Raw genomic sequence first — 19,861 nt, forward strand, 5'->3', positions numbered from 1 at the left:
GTGTGAATGTGAAGCAGGGCGTTCCTGAAAAAGAGCATCTGTGCTCAGCGAACCTACCCTGGGTAAATAAAGGTAAAAAAAAAAAAAATGTAAAAAAAATAAAATGCGTTAATTATATTATCGCGCGATACTAGTATAGCGTTAACGCAGCACGTTAACGCTGTTAACGGCCCAGCTCTAATTTAAACATTACATTTGAACAAACACTGCAAGCTAAAGTTTTAAATCATTTGAATCTGTTTTATACAGCACACTTGCTTCCAAAATAAAGCAGTTTTACAATCCTGAGCGTTTGTTAACACTTGAAGCTTTTTGTTTCTAACAATCTGTACAATGAAAGTGTCTGTCTGATTAACTTTTAGTGGTGCCACTTTATTGAAGGAGTTTGATTGTAACAATTTAGGAAAAATCTGTAAAATAACAGTGTTTCTCTGCTGATTTTTTAGTGGCATAACTTTATTGAAGGGGTTTGATTGTAATAAGTTAGGAAAAACCGGCCAAATAACAGTGTTTCACTGTGTTTCATCGTAATAATTTTGGAAAAACTTGTGGAATAACAGTGTTTCACTGCTGAACTTTAAGTTCTGTCACTTTATTGAAGGAGTTTGATTGTAACAATTTTGGAAAAACCTGTAAAATAACAGTGTTTCACTGCTGAACTATGTTCTGTCACTTTATTGAAGGAGTTTGATTGTAATAATTTTGTAAAAACCTGCCAAATAACTGTTTCACTGCTGAACTTTAAGTTATGTCACTTAATTGAAGGTGTTTCATCGTAATAATTTTGGAAAAACCTGTGAAATAACAGTGTTTCACTGCTGAACTTTGAGTTCTGTCACTTAATTGAAGGAGTTTGATCGTAATGATTTAGGAAAAACCTGTGAAATAACAGTGTTTCACTGCTGAACTTTGAGTTCTGTCACTTAATTGAAGGAGTTTGATTGTAATAATTATGGGAAAATCTGTACAATAACAGTGTTTCACTGCTGAACTTTAAGTTCTGTCACTTTATTGAAGGAGTTTGATCGTTATAATTGAGGAAAAACCTGTGAAATAACAGTGTTTCACTGCTGAACTTTAAGTTCTGTCAATTTATTGAAGGAGTTTGATCGTAATAATTTAGGAAAAACCTGTGAAATAACAGTGTTTCACTGCTGAACTTTGAGTTCTGTCACTTAATTGAAGGAGTTTGATTGTAATAATTATGGGAAAACATGTAAAATAACAGTGTTTCACTGCTAAACTTTAAGTTCTGTCACTTTATTGAAGGAGTTTGATCGTAATAATTTAGGAAAAACCTGTGAAATAACAGTGTTTCACTGCTGAACTTTAAGTTCTGTCACTTTATTGAAGGAGTTTGATCGTAATAATTTAGGAAAAACCTGTGAAATAACAGTGTTTCACTGCTGAACTTTGAGTTCTGTCACTTAATTGAAGGAGTTTGATTGTAATAATTATGGGAAAACATGTAAAATAACAGTGTTTCACTGCTAAACTTTAAGTTCTGTCACATAATTGAAGGAGTTTGATTGTAATAATTATGGGAAAACATGTAAAATAACAGTGTTTCACTGCTGAACTTTAAGTTCTGTCACTTTATTGAAGGAGTTTGATCGTAATAATTTAGGAAAAACCTGTGAAATAACAGTGTTTCACTGCTGAACTTTGAGTTCTGTCACTTAATTGAAGGAGTTTGATAGTAATAATTCTGGGAAAACATGTAAAATAACGATTTCACTGCTGAACTTTAAGTTCTGTCACTTTATTGAATGAGTTTGATCATAATAATTTAGGAAAAACCTGTGAAATAACAGTGTTTCACTGCTGAACTTTAAGTTCTGTCACTTTATTGAAGGAGTTTGGTCGTAATAATTTAGGAAAGACCTGTGAAATAACAGTGTTTCACTGCTGAACTTTGAGTTATGTCACTTAATTGAAGGAGTTTCATCGTAAATGTAGGGAAAACTTGTGAAATAACAGTTTCACTGCTGAACTTTAAGTTCTGTCACCTTATTGAAGGTGTTTGATCATAATAACGTAGGAAAAAACCTGTAAAATAACAGTGTTTCACTGCTGAACCTAACCTGTCAATTAACAGTGGTTCTCTATAAATAATAAACAGAATTATCTGTAAATTTATTGCTTTTCCACTTTATTTTAATTGGGGTATTTCAATGTAATTTTACAGTAAATCTCTGGCCGCCAAGCTGCCAGACATTTACTGTTTTTTTACCGATTTTTTTCTTACAGTGTACCGTAACTAAGGAGTTGTCCTCAGAGGCCTGCCTCTATTGTGAAGAGTCACATCCATTTTCTAAGTGTTTTAAACTGAATACGATTTCTCAAAGGGAGAAAATTGATTTTCTGAGAGGAAAAGGAATTTGTTTTGGATGCTTAAAGGCTGGTCACATGAGTAAGGAATGCAGAAGTCGTCTGACCTGTAATGAATGCAATTTTAAACACCCGACTATTCTGCATGTCCACAACAACGACAGATTGACCAAGTCACAAGAAACACCAGTCAGTAGTGCACTTGTGTCTCTTCAGGCATGTGGTTGTACTGGGGCCGGAGACCACGACTGTACCCTTTCCATTGTTCCAGTACAGTTGAGATAGAAGAAAGGAAATGGAGTGCTGCAGACCTACGCCTTCTTAGACCCAGGAAGTACAGCAACCTTCTGTACCAACCATGTTATGAAGAAGCTGAATCTACAGGGTACAAAGACCAACATTCTTATGCGCACTATGGGTCAAGAAAAGGTAATTGAAAGCCAAATCCTTACAGGACTGGAGGGTCCGTGTACGTTTTGATAGTTCGTTTCTCGTTTCAAAAGGAAAAACGAAAAAACGGAAAAAAACGGAAATACGAGGTGTTTCCTATTTCCATTTGAAACCAAACTCGAAAAAATGGGGGAAAACTGAAATACGGACCTGTTTTTCGTATTTTGGTATCAGAATCAAATGAAAAAAACTAGTCAATAATGGGCCGTGTACGTTTTGATAGTTCGTTTTTCGTTTTTGATGTGAAGAATGGAGAACGGAACCACGTGACAAGTACATTTTTCAATGTAAAAGCCATGCACAATCTAACGTGAACGAATATGTATAACGTTATGAATAAATACAGTATAGTTGTAGTAGCAGTAGTAATAGTAGTAGTAGAAGTAATAGTAGTAGTAAAGGTAGCAGTAGTAGTAGTAGTAATATTAGTGGTAGTAGTAGTAGTAATAGTAGTAGTAGTAGTGGTGGTAGTAGTAGTAGTAGTAGTAGTAGTAGTAGTAGTAGTAATAATAGTAACCAACTGTTATTGATACACTGCAACGTTAGGCTATCACTATGAATTGAAAATGGGGGACCCTGATGTAAACAAGACAAACGTCTTTCTCTGGTCTGCATCCCATAACGTTTTCATTCATTCATTCATTCTATACTGTCGATAATGACGCTTACCAAGACGTCTGAGCAATTTTTTTTCCCTTTTGAAACGAAAAACGAACTATCAAAACGTACACGGACCCTGGAGGTGTCCAAGTTGGATAATAACCACTTTATGGAGCTCCCAGAAACGTTCACACATGAAACAATCCCTGTTTCAAAGAGTAACATCCCTACTCAGCAAGATATTGAAAAATGGGAATATCTGAAGGGTATTCAGGATCCCAGAATTGGACGCTGATGTTGAACTTTTGATTGGAGCTAATGCATCAAAACTCATGGAACCCTGGGAAATTATCAACAGCCAAGGTGATGGACCTTATGCCGCGAAGACCCTATTGGGGTGGGTCGTCAACGGTCCTTTGAGGGGTAATAATGGTTGTCAGAGAAGCTGCTCGACCATGCCAATAGGACATCCATTGTCAAACTGGAGGAGCTGTTGGTCTCTCAGTACAACCAAGAGTTAAACGAGAAGTCACTGGAGGAGCAGCAGGAGATGTCAAGAGAGGACCCAAGTTTTATGGAGATCTTGGAGAAGTCTATTTGCATGCAGGAAGGACATTATTGCATGGACTTGCCTTTTAAAATGGATGAAATCACCATGCCAAACAACAGGTGCATTGTGGAACAGCACCTTCAGAGTCTGAAAATAAAGTTTGAATGGAATAAGGGCTACCAAAATGAGTACACAGATTTTCTTACTCATGTGATTGACAGTGGCTACGGAGAAATTGTGCCTCAAGTCCAGCCGGACTACAAAAATGGCAGTGTGTGGTATCGCCCTCATCACTGGGTGTGCCACCCAAAGAAGGAAAGACAGAGTGGAAAAGCGAGCACACACCAGACATGGAATTTTTCCAATCGTCAGTCCCAGTGACCAGTTGGGGTTCTCATCACCATTCACCTTGCTACCAAAACTGTTGTTGCAATAAATGTGTCGAAGGAACATGTCTTGGGATGACCCCATACCCCAGACATTCTCACAACGATGGGCAAAGGGCTTGTACGGGCAGTACGGTTGAAGACCAAGACAGGGCAGTTGGAGCGGCTCTTTCTGCTTCAAGAAGCAGTGGAAGGTCTGGCGGTAAAGGTCACGACCCAACATTGAGTTACATGCTGGTAACCTCTTGCTCAGAGAAGAACCAAGAACATTTGTTATAGCTCCTTTTTTCTTCTTTAATGTAATTGTTTTCCACCTTCACATTTGGGGCCGGTGTGTAGGAGCTATTTGATGGTTTTTGTGCTTAGTTTGTAGTTTGTTAAGTTCATCACTGGGTGGCAGCACGGAGCACTGGGTGGCAGCACGGAGCGCATAGGTTTTGAATAAAGGCACAGGTGTAAAACCTATGTCAATCATGTATCTAGGTATGGGTGACGGAGGGATCTCACGGTTTTTACCGCATGAACACACGCATGTACCCTCGCTCGGTTTAAGTATTATTAACAGCATTATGAAGTAATTATGAAGTTGTATTTGGCATAGACGCATACCGGTATTGGTATAGTACCACGGTACTAGAGTGTTTGAAATGATACTACTGCGTTTGGGGGGAAAACGGTACTTTTTTAATTTATTCATTTATGCTCGCAAATGCCTTCCTATTGGAAATTAGGCCACTTTACTCGCCAAATGCGAATATCTTTTATGTTTGGCGAGTGATTCACGAAGACCACTCGCCACCAGTCTGGCGACTAGTAAACAAAACAAAACAAAATAAAATTATTCTGCATCTGCTGATTCGCTCACTGGCACAAGCCGAACTCTGACTCCCCCCTTATGATTCCTCCCATTTGCGCCTCATAATAATCCATAACCAATGAACATCATCGTTGTACAGATGCGCTCTAAGCTCCTCCAATGAACACTCGTTTTCTAGAAGATGTCGCGCATCTAAGGGAAGTGGATAGACCACTGCGTGCAGACCTACAGACTCCTATCACCGGCTTGACAACGTAGAGACAAACTTAGACAAAAACACATCGTGGATGAAAATAATTGCATGTAGAGTCGTCGCTTTCGCATATCAGTGCGGTCTGTCTGACATGGGGGCGAACAACAGCACTCGACACGTCTCCTTCGAGTTGGATGAGAAGCGTTATTTTTTTCCGTAGCAGCATTTTGCAGAGACGCTCTCTGATTGGCCACTGATGTTTCTGGTGCGCCCAATCATGTGACGCCTGTTTCTACACTGGTTAACCTTAGGCACTCTTTCGAGGTTAGAGTTTGTCTTAGAGCAGGGCGATAGAACACCAGCCCTGATTCCAAACTCTAACCTTAACCAACTTCGAAAGAGTCGCCAAGCTTAACCAGTGATAAACTAGGCGTTAGGTCGTTTGCTGCTGTTCGACGCGGAAATGGGCAAAGACACAGCTCGTCACGCGATTGGGCGCACATGTCAGTGGCCAATCAGAGAGCGTCAGTCAGTGGCCAATCAGAGAGCGTCTCCGCAAAATGCGGCTACGGAAAAAAATAACGCGGATGAAAATGACAAGTGGGCGTGAGGCTAACCCAGCATTAGCCGGCTAGCTACCTAGCATGTAACAAGCTACCATAACGCGCATTGAACATAGTGGACGACTATACTGAGCGGCTTTGCTTAAATGCAGCCGAGTGACATTTTATTATTACCGAATTATTACCGGGTTTCTCCCCATATCACCACTCGCCCATATGCCCTTCACAACAACGGTGATGTTGTCATACTTGTCATTCAGAATACACTGCTGAACCCCTAGCGTTGACATGAGATTCGATTCCAATGTATTGTCATCATACAGCACAAGTACAGTACAACCAGAATATGTTTGGCATCCAACCAGAGTGCAAATGTAACAAGTCAAGTTCAAGTTTTTTATTTAGCTATTACATTACAGTGAAATGCTTGGTTCTTTCACTGCCCAGCCCAACCCAGTCTAACCTAGACCAGCCCAACTTTCCCTGCCCAACCCAGTCCAGCCCAGCATCTTTCACTGCCCAGTTCAGCCCAACCCAGTCCAGCATATTTCACTGCCCAGTTCAGCCCAACCCAGTCCAGCATCTTTCACTGCCCAGTTCAGCCCAACCCAGTCCAGCCCAGCATCTTTCACTGCCCAGTTCAGCCCAACCCAGTCCAGCATATTTCACTGCCCAGTTCAGCCCAACCCAGTCCAGCATCTTTCACTGCCCAGTTCAGCCCAACCCAGTCCAGCCCAGCATCTTTCACTGCCCAGTTCAGCCCAACCCAGTCCAGCCCAGCATCTTTCACTGCCCAGTTCAGCCCAACCCAGTCCAGCATCTTTCACTGCCCAGTTCAGCCCAACCCAGTCCAGAATAGTTCCCTCTTTCATGTTAATAGTGATATCCTAATATTTTGAAGAGTAGAGACGGTGTGATTAATACATGTTTTATGCTAATATTGTGAAGAGTAGAGACACTTATTACTGTTTATGCTAATAAATATTTTAAAGAGTAGAGACACGGTGTGATTATTACTATGATTGAAAATCAATTTAGACGAAGACATACAAAGAAGTAATTATCACAATTAGCTATTTATTTTTGGCTGGTAAAAAAAATCATTTATTCGCCAGTTGGCTGGTAAGCCAAAAAGTTTCCTCCATATCTAATCAGTCTCACTCATCAAAATGTTTTCTATGAATGAATGAAAAACTTTATTTAACGGATTGCAGAATAGGTACAATACAGTACGGCTCAATACACACAATTGTTAACACTTTCAGTGCCTAGCAGGGGGCGCTCATTTAGTGCTTGAATGCCCAGCACCACTCCAATGTTAACGTTAATATCGCCTAATCTATGTTCTGTATCAAGTCAAGTCAAGTCAGTTTTATTTGTATAGCACGTTTACAAATGACTAACAGCCAAACCAAAGTGCTTCACAACATGATAAAAAACACATACAATGCAATAAAATACACTAGAAAAGAGGTAGAGTACAGTACAGTGCAAAGTGCAAAGTGCAAAGTGCAATAAAAGAGACAAGAAAATTTGATAAAAATGCAGAGTGACAGCTGACGTCATGTATAGATGCTGGGCTAGCTCTGGTCAAAGGCCAGGGAGAAGAGATGTGTTTTGAGCAAGGATTTAAAAACCTCCAGGCTCTGGGCAGATCTTATGTGGAGGGGGAGGCTGTTCCAGAGTCTGGGGGCAGCAGCAGCAAAGGCTCTATCTCCCCTGGTTTTTAGCCTGGTCCTAGGCACCTCCAGCAGCAGCTGGTCAGCAGACCTTAAGGCTCTGGATGGGGTGGGGTAATGTAGGAGCTCAGCTAGGTACGGTGGAGCCAGCCCGTGTAGTGCTTTAAAAACAGTCAGTAAAAGTTTAAAATCAATACGGAAACGGACGGGGAGCCAGTGGAGAGAAGCCAGAACTGGTGTAATGTGGTCACGTTTCCTGGTACCGGAAAGCAGGCGGGCAGCCGCATTTTGTACCAGTTGCAGGCGACGAAGCAGCAACTGGTCAATGCCGATATACAACGCATTGCAGTAATCCAGCCGGGTCGAGATAAAGGCATGGATCACCCTCTCCAGATCCTTCTGGGAGAGGTATGGTTTGGTCTTGGCTAGGAGTCTGAGGTGGAAAAAGCTAGTTTGGACCACCAAACTAACCTGCTTATCAAATTTAAAATGTCTGTCGAAGATTACTCCAAGGTTTCTGACAGAGGAGCGGATATTTGAGCCCAGGGGGCCTAGAGCAATGGCTGTAGGGTCAGGTGAATCATTACTAAATAAAATTATCTCTGTTTTGCGCTCATTTAAGTTGAGAAAGTTTGAACTCATCCATAATTTAATATCAGCCAGGCAATCTAGCAGTGGTTGTAATGTGACCTTGCCTTTTGCTTGTAAGGGTAGATATATCTGCACATCATCGGCAAAACAATGGAAGGACATGTTGTGCCTTGCAATGATTGAGCCTAAGGGCAACATATATAATAAAAAGAGGATGGGGCCCAGTATCGACAGGTAAACATGACAACATGTTTGTCATGACAACAAACATGAAAACAGGTAAGTGGGGCCGCTGAGGAGAAGAATTCTCCAAGCTGGACTGAGAAGCTCCGGTCAGTCAGGTAGGACTTGAACCAGCTTAGGGCGACGCCTGTGATGCCAACATGTTTTTCCAGGCGCGACAGTAGGACAGTGTGGTCTATAGTGTCGAAGGCGGCTGTAAGGTCTAAAAGCACGAGAATGGCGGGATTTCCAGAATCTGCAGCTAAAATTAGATCGTTTTGGACTCTCAGGAGGGCTGTTTCAGTGCTATGGCGCGGTTTAAAGCCAGACTGAAACTTTTCATGGATTTGATGAACATCTAAAAACAGTTTTAACTGGAGGTAAACTGCTCGCTCCAGGACTTTTGACAGGAAGGGTAATTGGGAAATAGGCCTGAAATTAGATAAAATAGAGGGATCAAGGTTTTTCTTTTTTATCAGGGGTTGAACCACAGCGTGATTAAAGGCAGTTGGGACACAGCCAGAGCTGAGAGAGGAATTTACCATCAACAGAATAGTGGGCAAGACTGAATCAAGCACTTCTTTTAGAAGGCGAGAGGGAAGGCTATCTGAGGGGCAGTTTGTGGGCCGTAAGTGTTTAATTATGTCAGAGAGAGAGGAGGGAGAGACGGGCTGGAACTGCTCAAAAACAGCAGGCAGGGAGTGTAGGGGAGAAGGGGGGGGGGGCTGGGAAGGATGTAATGAGAACTGGTCTGAGAGCAGAGATTTTATCAATAAAAAACTTTAAAAAACGTTCACAGAGAGCAGATGATGGCACAACTGGGGAGACATCACGGGGGTTAATGAGGGAGTTAAGAATTTTAAAAAGAATCTGGGGCTTGTGGCAATTTGTAGAGATCAAATTGGAGATGTATTTGCATTTAGCAGTTTTGACAGCATTTTGATATGCAGATAGGCAGTCACGTAGGATTTTGAGGGAGACGTGGAGCTTATCCTTGTTCCACTTTCTCTCTGCACGCCTACATGTGCGTCTGAGAGCACGCGTGGAGTCATTTAGCCATGGTGTTTGGAGTGTTTTGCTGCGTTTGGACCTGAGAGGTGCAACAGAGTCTAAAATATTTTTGCAGGTCGAGTCAAACATTGAAATTAAATCATCTATATTAAAAACACAGTTTGCGCCCAAGGCGTGAAGTGGGGAACCGTTAAAAGCATCAGAAAAAAGCACAGCAGTCAGGGGGCCCAACGTACGCGAGTAGCGCGCAGGGGCATGGTCGTTCTTATGTAGGCACGGGGCTATTAAGGTAAACACAACAGGTGAGTGGTCAGAAAGACCTGCAGCACAGATGTCTGTTATAGAGACAGATATACCAAACGATAACACAAGATCTAACGTGTGGCCTTTTTCATGTGTTGGGCCAGTGACTGATTGTATCAGATTAAATGAATCAATGAGATTTAGAAAGTCCCGGGATAGGGGTAGCAGCGGACAGCAGACATGAACATTAAAATCACCGCAAATTAAAACGTGGTCATATTTCACCATGATCCCAGCGAGAAAATCGGAAAAGTCTGTGATGAACTCCTTGTTGTATTTGGGTGGACGATAGACAACAGCACAGAACACGGGGGATGACAGGTGCAGTTCAAATGTTTGCAGCTCAAAGCTAGAGTAGCTTGCTACAGGCTGGGACAGGCGACACTGGAAGCAAGATTTGAACACGGAGGCTAAACCTCCACCTCTACCGGAGGACCGGGGGGAATTAAAAAATGTACAGTCAGGAGGGAGCAGTTCGGAGAACGGTGTACAGTCACCAGCGTGGAGCCAGGTCTCAGTTAAAAACATAAAATCCAGTTTATGGAAAGTAAAAAGATCATTTAGAAGAAATGTCTTATTTAAAATCGATCTAGCATTTATAAGAGCCATGTTGAGAGTGATATCTGGCGTCACACTGGACGCAGCACGTCGCAGCGGGCGCAGGTTGGTGTGGACAACACCATTTCCACGTGCTCTCAACTGCCCCGTATCACACTAGCTCCCGCTCAGCGTCTCATTGCATATATCTCGCTTCAGCATATATACACTGAATAAATTTCAAAATGTACCTTTAAATGCCAGCATTCATCTGGCCACACCCCCATCCGCTTACCTATATAAGCAGGGGTGGTGCCACACACTCATCTCCTTCTCAAATTTCATCACAAGCAACGTGTTGCTCATATGCCCACTTGACGTGGAGAAAAATATTGGCTGGAAGAGCAATGTTTACGAGGAAAGGAAGAACAAGGAGATACGTTGACATCATATCTTTATTTTCTCTCTCACTATTTTCGAGAAAATACGGCGATATTGTCTTCGTCACTGGAGTGTTTGGAAGATGGTGATCATTCTAAAATCCTCCACCGGTTTTCGTATTGGGAGCACGCCGCTGCATGCCTCTCAACTGCAGTTCCTTGCTGTGTTGGTTGGGGTGAAACCTTTCAGGACACAGATGAACTGTAGGACGCGCCGCTGTTGTGAGAAGCGGTGGGTTTCAGGTTGGGTGAGTACTGTTTGCTTGCGGCTCCACTTGTCTGTTAGTGCTATGGGGGCTAACTGACAATGTTTACGAACACCGGCCCCAGATTAAGGTCTTTTGTTCAGCCTCTTAGGCAGCAGCGAAAGACCTTGATCTGAAGCCCATTATAGTTTAACTAGTGGGCCACGACCATTAACACTGGTGATCCCTGTGTTTTCTGGACGAGTGGATGTCTCTCTGTCACCGTGTTAGGCCCCATCTTTCATATCCAAATGAGAGTATTCCCTCACGAGGAGATATGGGCATAGATGTTCATTAGCGGAAGATCTGTGTTCAAAGTCAGCTACACAGGCCAGTTGGGTATTGTGCTGGCTCCGTCGGTAAAAATCACTGTTGTAAAACTATGTTAACATCTTGTTTCTCTTTTCTCTTAAAAAGTGAGGAGGGTTTCAGAACGGCGGCCTGTCTGGTTGAGTGTTATATCATTGTGTACAAGTTCAGGTGATAGCTGCTTAGCTTACGTGCTAGTGGTGGCCTACTGTTAGCCAGTCAGCTGTTAGCTGCGGCGCTAGCCTGCTGCGATCACTAGGTGGCCTATCTAGGTTAGGCTAGGAAACGTTAGCTTGCTGCTATCGCTGCTTAGCTTACGTGCTAGTGGTGGCCTACTGTTAGCCAGTCAGCTGTTAGCTGCAGCGCTAGCCTGCTGTGATCACTAGGTGAGTAGGTGGCCTACCTGGCTAGGCTAGGAAACGTTAGCTTGCTGCTATCGGCCGAGGCCCAGCGCGGGGTGGCTCCGGCTCCTCGCTCGCCGCCGCGGTTCCCAACTCCCCTCTCCCTCACGGGGAGAGGCGGGGGGCATTCGGCTCCCCTCTGGTCGCGTGCGCCGTAGCGTAGCGACCGACGGTTGGAGCGGCCGTTAGCTTAATGCTACTCTGTTGAACGTGCTTTGATTATAACATGTTTTAACACTCTTGACTACGACGTCATCTTTGACAGAGGATGTTCGTCGACCCTGCCCTGAGCCAGGACGGCAAGGATTGCGTCAACAAAGGGGACCGTAGCGACGGGTTTGGGCGGCGACGCTGGCCGGGTCGGCAACACAGAATGGCTGTGTTTACTACGGTGCCTTGAGACTGCACTTCGTTGATCTACGCTCCGGGTAGGCAAGGTTTGGCCAGACCGTATAAAAACGAGTGTTGTTGCACTACATTTAGGATACGACGCGAGTTATGTGTGAATTGTCTTGTCACTGGTATTTAGCTTCTCCATGCAAATCGGGTTGTTGTTACAGATGTGAAAATGATCTGGTTTGTTGTGTTGAGAAACATCATGTGTGTTTATATGTACCGTGTACTCACAACTAAGGGGGTTAACTAACCTATAAAGCTATGCTTAGTGACAAATGAGTAAAGAATGATTCTTTTCTCAGCCTGTAATGACAATGAACAGTGTGTTCACATATTAACAGGTTTTCCTGTTTTAACTGGCCGTATTAAGGGTAAAGTAGGAGGATTGTGTTTCCCCCCGGTTCCCTGGGGACTTCTTCATCCTCCTATCAGACATGTTGTTGCACTACATTGTGTCACTGTGTGGTAGGGATGCGATGTAACCCTTAGCTTGATTGCTGAGGTTGTGCTACAACTGCTGGAGAAACTTTATTTTCCTAAAAGAAAAGATTGTTTGGTCGCTTTCGTGTGTGCTTAGCAAGGCCTGTGGCCGATACTAATCGAGAATTATGTATTCTCTCATTATGAAAAACGGCGTTCCTCTGTAGAGTGTTTTTGCCATTTTTTGTAGGTGATGATGGGTTGTGTGTGTCATGTGACCTACAACTGGGTTGGACTGGCCACAGAAGCACATGTGTAAGTTTGGTACCGGGGCTCTTGAAGAGCCCTCTCTATTCTGTGTTTTTTACTTAGTAAAAATCAGATAGCAGGTTAGTTCATGCGCTGTGTGAAGCTGTCAGACGCTTCATGGAGCTGACTATGACTGTGTCATACTCTCTTTTTGTCATTACATCGTATCATGGGTGTGGGGTCGTAAAGGGGTGAACTGGTAACCTTTCCTCCCCCCTTTTTTCTGTAGGTTCCTGTCACGTTGCGGTTCGGCACGTTACAGGGTGAGGGGGGGGGGGGGGGGGGGAGTTTCCTGGTCCCACGGCCTGGAATATTGGGCGTGTGCACCGCAGAAATTCCCCCGCCATAGAGTACGTCACCGTGCGCGTCTCTGTTGGTAGGACTTCCGTGTGCTGTTCAGGTCCATGTGATGGATCTGTTTTGGGGGGGTGGTCAGGGCTCCTCCTCACCAAGCTCCTATTCGGGCCTTCTGTGAGTTGGGAATCCTCCTTCCATGTGAGGGAGCCTCCTTCAGAGTACAGAGCCTCCTCCTCAGATTGTCAAGGTGAGTGGACCCTCAAGAAGGAGTCCTACTCTATTGTGTATGTATTCGATTCAATTCGATTATTGAGTGTGTATGGGTTCAGTGCCTCCTCCCCGGAGAGCCCTAAAACCAATTTTTTACATGGCTCAAGGTGCAATATATTCTTTTCAATCTGTACAGCTCGCGTGGGAAGTCTCTCTGGGGATTCCCGTCTCCTTCCTATGGGAGGGTGGTGGGATGTAAAAATGTGAATTTTTTTTACCCCCGGCTGTGTAGACTGGGATACATACTGTTGGTGCTTCCTGCTTTTCTATTAAAAAGAGTTGGAGTTAGGAAGTGTCACACCCCTCTTGTCGTTCCCCTGGGCGCCTTGGGGATTCAATGACAGGTCTAAATAGCCTGTTCATTGATGTGGGTGTGTCCCGACGCACGTATAGTGCTAGCTCGGGGTGTTCTGTAAACAGGCGACTGACTGGCACGCCTTGGTTGCTTGAGGTTAAAACAGCGTTTTTATGAAGCAAATGGGATGGAGGCTTTTCCTATTCCGACGACCAAATCCGACGACCTGGTTTGGTTATCGATGGATTCTCGTTCATATCTGGGGGATGATGACGGAATGGATCTGAACATATGTAGAGGGGTCTCACGCCCTGGGGGTGGGCCACCGGGCGCGGTTCGCCCGAACGTCTGGGTGGCGCCTTCTTTTCATATTTAAGATCAACACGCATATCTGCCCCTTCTCCTGGAGTAGGCATGTCGGCGTGGTTAGGGTACGGGACTGGTTCTGGTCACGCTGGTCCGGATCAGTTGAACCCATTGTCCGCCGGGGTTGCAGATCTGCTGTTCTGGTACCCTGAGGGACTTGGGCTTTTTTCAGGGGGAAAAATGCCAGGTCGGTCCGGGTGTCACAGGGTTAAGCACTATGGAGACCCTGGTTGGGTACGTTTTTTACTCAGCACTTACGGCCATGCCAACCTGTACACGCTCGATCTCGTCAGATCTCGGCCGCTACACAGGTTGGTCCTGGTTAGTACCAAGTACGGTGTGCTTGGGGCTGGTTCTCCATTCTTTTTCGCTCCTCTCTCACGCATGGCGAAGAGGGGCCTGTTGGGGTGGTCTTTGACCTCCTCTGGTGACCCTGTGCTTCCCGTATCGCCGGGCCCGGTCCGAAGTAATGTTTCGTCGACCCGTAGGCCTGGGTTAACCCTTTTTTGAAAAACTGAAACACTTGTACTGCGGTATAGCCGGTGTATACCCGCAGGTGTGTTTTGGAGTTTTTTCTTGAGGGGTTATAGGAACAACCACCGCATTGAGTAACACCAAGGTGGTTGATTCCCTGGTGTGTTGGAGCAGTGTCAACTCCCGGGTTCACCGGTTGAGGGTGCCCCTGCACGTTCATGACGTCTGCCAATCGTGTCAGCCTTCTCTGCCTCAACCCCTCTGGGTGTTTTTTTTTTAATGGAGGCTTGGTCATGCAACACCGCCAGCTTACGCCCCTTCCGCCGGGGCGGCTGTGTTCAGCTGTCTCCTCTGGCGCCTGTCTCGTCCGCAGTCTCCAGGCTAGGGTTAACAGCCTGTTGCCTGGTTTTTCCCCGGTGCGCTGCCTGCTTCCGTTGGTTAACCTTTTTTGTGTGCTTACGGCCATGCTGACTGCCTGTTCTGCAGGGTCAGTGTGCCAGGCGGTGTACTATTGGGGGGACAGGGCCCGCTCGGCTGAGGGCCTTTGTCCGAATACGCTGGCGATGTGGGGGGCGGGGTCACTAAGTGCCCACCTGGTGGGGTCTTGATGCTGGCATCATGGACTTCTCCGGGCCCCCGTTCCAGGGGGTCCAGTCTCTTTGGTGGGTCTGGGTCTTCCGTTCGTTCCCGGGTGGCATGCGGGTTGTGCGTGTGTGTAGTCGTGGGGTCAAGCCACGGTCTGCTCACCCTGTGCGTTGAGTTGCTTGAGTGCCTCTTCGCACGGTCGGGTCCGTCGCCCTCCCGGGAAACCTCTAATAGGGGGGGTGCCCTCCATTAGGGGGGTCGGGGGGGCTCGGCCCTCCCTGTTTTTTTTTATCTTTTTCACCCTCCATTTTTCCTCCGATTTTCTCCCATCCCAATGTTAGTCGTATGCCAATTCCCAGTCCCTTCCTGGTCGCTGCGCACTTACCCCCCACAGTCAGATCATCTGGGAGAGTGGAGGCTACCACGTGCTTCCTCCGACACACGTCCAGCCAATCACCGCTTCTTTTCACCTGGCAGCGCGGATTCTCATCGAGACGGCGTAGCGTGTGGGAGGATCACACTATCCCCCTCAAGTCCTATCCGCGCTTAGCAGGCGCCCCGACCGAACTGTAGGAGTCGCTGTTTACAACGACCCGGACCCACCCCGCCAGCTTCTCCCACCCTCTAATACAGCCAATTGTATTAGTGCAGACGGCCAGCCAAGCTGGTGACAACCCCGGAGCTGTGAGCTGGATTCGAACAGGCGAATCCAGCTCACAGCTCCGGGGTTGGTGACGAACGCAATCTCCGCTCGGCCACCTACCCGCCCTCGGCCCTCCCTGTTCTGATGGTTGTGGGGGGCCTTCAGCGGGGTGTATTTGTCGAGCTTCTAGCTCCCGCTCAGCTCCTATTATGCAATGAGACGCTGAGCGGGAGCTAGTGTGATACAGAACGTTAGGTTATGACTATAACCAAGTTCTGTTAACACTAGTGGACGCTCAGCGTCTAGACGCCGCTGCGGCCCTTGATTTTTGATTTTGGTGAAATTTGTTGGGAAGGAGATGAGTGTGTGGCACCACCCCTGCTTATATAGGTAAGCGGATGGGGGTGTGGCCAGATGAATGCTGGCATTTAAAGGTACATTTTGAAATGTATTCAGTGCTGAAGCGAGATATATGCAATGAGACGCTGAGCGTCCACTAGTGTTAACAGAACTTGGTTATAGTCATAACCTAACGTTTTAAATTATGGCTATGTGTCTAATCTGCCCGTCGCATTATCAATGACCCATTTCCAGTCAACATTGTCGAAGCGGATTGTTTTTTTATCGGTTCATTTCCGTTTGATATCATTTTGAAAAGCCCTCGTTTTCACGGAAAAAAGAAGAGATTCCATGATAATCGCCCTTTACTGTAATATTCTAGAACGTTGTAATTTTTCGGCCTATTTATGAATCGTTTTCAAATAAACGCTAGATTATCGATAGTATGTGTACGTATGCACGCTGGTGCCGCAAGCTGTAAATCGATTCTCTCAGTTCCTGATCACTTTTACAGTCAAACAGCCATATCACATTATAGGGGAAACGCTTATATCTCCGTGAAAAAAGGTCTGATTATCCTAATACTGCTAAAATAGATTCCTTACCTGAGATCAGATGGTATCCAAATGGATTATTCCAATTCCTGATCGCCATTCCGAAAATCGATCCTTTTATTGATCCAATGCTACGTACTGTAAAACACAGTAACCACGCTGTCCTGAGAGTCCAGCATGAAGCTGATCGACTCCGGTTACATGCGTGAGAAGTAAAATGTGGAGTCCGGGTTTTTTTTTCTCATGCATTTTCATTGAATCCAATCCAAAAGGGTGAATTACCATCTGGGAGACGATAGGGGGCGCTTTTTCACATCTGAGCGCCTGGGGTGGCTGAATTACCAAAGGTAGACTCGGTTGATGAAATATGAATTCAGATTGCTAATAAAAAAAAACGAGAAACGAATATTCTCGTTATGGGCATTCAACCCGCGGGGGGTAAACCCGAGACAACTCGGGTTGGGCAATCAAAGTGTTAAGGGGATGCAGACCAGAGAAAGACTGTCTTGTTTACATCGATCAGGGTCCCCCATTTTCAATTCATGACATTTATGACATACACAACATACATGACATTTATGCCATAGGGACATACATGACATACAGGTATATAGTACCGTTACATTTGTGACATATACGATATGCAAATATACAGTACTGTTACCCATAGATCCTAACAGAGAATATATACATATGATGGGGAGGAGACTACATTAGGAGGGGGTAGGTTATGGTATCTCAAACTAATTAGGCCTCTGCTATGACAAATGTAAAATAATAATAATACTAATATACTACCCCTTGAATTTTCGTAGTATCGGAATTAATATTGGTATTGTATCGAAACTAAAATGTTGGTATCGTGACAACCCTAGTTCAGAGTGCGCGGCCGTTCAGAGTGCGTGGTCGTTCAGAGTGCGTGGTCGTTCAGAGTGCGTGGTTGTTCAGAGTGCGCGGCCGCTCAGAGTGCGTGGTCGTTCAGAGTGCGTGGTCGTTCAGAGTGCGCGGTCGTTCAGAGTGTGTGGCCGTTCAGAGTGCGTGGTCGTTCAGAGTGCGTGGTCGTTCAGAGTGTGTGGCCGTTCAGAGTGCGTGGCCTTTCAGAGTGCGTGGCCGTTCAGAGTGCGTGGTCGTTCAGAGTGCGTGGCCGTTCAGAGTGCGTGGTCGTTCAGAGTGCGTGGTCGTTCAGAGTGTGTGGCCGTTCAGAGTGCGTGGTCGTTCAGAGTGCGTGGTCGTTCAGAGTGTGTGGCCGTTCAGAGTGCATGGTCGTTCAGAGTGCATGCCATTCAGAATGGGCCGATTGCTTGGCTCCTAGTATTGCTGTTTGCATCATTGTCAGAAGATGTGTTGAACATGTGCCGATTCTGAGTGGGGTGACTCAACACACACACACACACACACACATGACACAGCTCTTTGTTCCCTGTTCACCAAAGTTTACAGTAAACCCCCCTGGGTCCTCAGCGATAAGCCCACTGAGTGTGAAGTCGGTTGGATGAACGGTTCTAGAGATATGCGAAGGACATAAATGCACACACGCAGAGATTCCCTCTTTTATTAATATTTTACTGACTAGTTAAGAAGTGAGTACATTCGGAGTTACAGTGGTTTAACTGGTTAAGGTTTTTTTATTTGAAAATTTTGTTTTAACAGGCGGTCCCACATGGGCCAAAAGAAAAGAAAAAGAAAATAAGGCCCTACCTCCCTCCCTCCCCCCACCCCTATACAAGACAAAATCATTCTAAAATATCTTAGATCGTTTATTAATCATTGTTTTTCCTTTTAGCTTTTAAATCACCTGACAGCAGTCACATATCTCTTGCATTCTGCAGATAGAGAAGAAGAAAAGTAAGAACATAATAGAAAAAATAAATAATAACAAGCTGAGAGACCAGGAAGGCCAGTCAGATTGCCTCTGTCACACTATCCGCTTCCATACCCTCAAAGAAAGTTAGGAAAGGATCCCAAATATTGTGGAATTTTTCGGTGCAACATCTGATAGTATACCTGATCTTCTCCAGTTTAATATGATACATGACCTCTCTCATCCAGTTGCTGTAGACAGGTGAACCTGGGTCCTTCCATTTGAACAGTATCAGCCTTCTGGCCAAAAGTGAACAGAAGGCCAGCATTCTAGATTCCCACCATCTAAAGTGGATGTCCGCTGGGGCCACTCCGAATAATGCAATATATGGTGATGGCTCCACTTCCTTTCCAAATATCTTAGAGAAGGTGTCAAAGATGGTCTGCCAGTAGGTGTGCAACTTTGGGCACGTCCAGAACATGTGCAGCAGAGTGGCTGGAGCCTGTCTGCAGCGGTCGCATAGAGGGTCTATGTCGGGATATATCTTAGAGAGCCTGTCTTTAGACCAATGCAGTCGGTGTACAATTTTAAATTGGATAACCACATGTTTAAGGCAAATGGAAGAGGAGAAAATCCCCTGTATTATCTTGTCCCATGTGACCTCTGTGATTGGTTCACCTAAGTCAGTCTCCCATCTGCCCCTGAGGAGATCTAAATGTGTCGAGTTGCTTCTATTAAGTAGTTCATAAATTCTGCTTATAGCCTGTTTCTGGATCAGTTTACATTTCAAGATTGAGTCTAAAAGGGAGGCAGGAGGACACACTGGATAGCAGTCCGAGTTCGAAGTTACGAAGCTCCGGAGTTGCAAGTATCTATAGAAGTGTGTAGTAGAAGTGTGTTCTGTACTAGCTGTTCAAAGGAGGCAAAGTTGCCGTCTATATAGAGGTCAGACAGCGTAATCACTCCACTCCCAACCCAACTGTCAAAGGCCTTATCCATCGTTGATGGGACAAACATGTGATTTCTTGTGATCGGAGCAGCCAGTGATAGTTCCCTGTGGGAGAAGGTTCTTCTAAATTGGTTCCACACTTTTATCGAGTGGATGACAACTGGGTTCGAGGTAAAGCTAGATATGGGCTGTGTGAACGGGAGCTTAGCACATAACAAGGCAGATAGGGAGGTGGATTTAACCGACGCTCTCTCCAGTACTGTCCACCAGGGGGCTGTGTCCTCCCCCTTTAAACAGTATAATAACGATCTAATGTTTGCTGCCCAGTAGTAGTAAATAAAGTTTGGGAGCGCCATCCCACCCATTACGCGGGGTCTCTGCAGGATAGATCTTTTGATCCAGGGCGGTTTTTTGTTCCAGATAAAGGCAGATATCTGGTTGTTTATCTTGGAGAAGAATGTTTTGGTTAGAAAGACTGGAAGACTCTGAAATACATATAGAAATTTCGGCAATACATTCATCTTTATTGTGTTGA

General features: G+C 45.1%; 1 protein-coding gene across 1 annotated transcript in view; it reads left to right on the top strand.

Moving 5' to 3' along the window:
* LOC311235725 (FYN-binding protein 1-like) overlaps positions 1-19,861 on the top strand; it is a gene marked incomplete at both ends in the record, with an annotated part of 92,700 nt that overhangs the window by 30,164 nt on the left and 42,675 nt on the right. The gene's annotated exons all lie outside the window — the stretch shown is intronic.

Source organism: Notolepis coatsorum (assembly GCF_963971535.1).
Source record: "Notolepis coatsorum genome assembly, chromosome: 10".
Lineage (NCBI taxonomy): Eukaryota > Metazoa > Chordata > Actinopteri > Aulopiformes > Paralepididae > Notolepis > Notolepis coatsorum.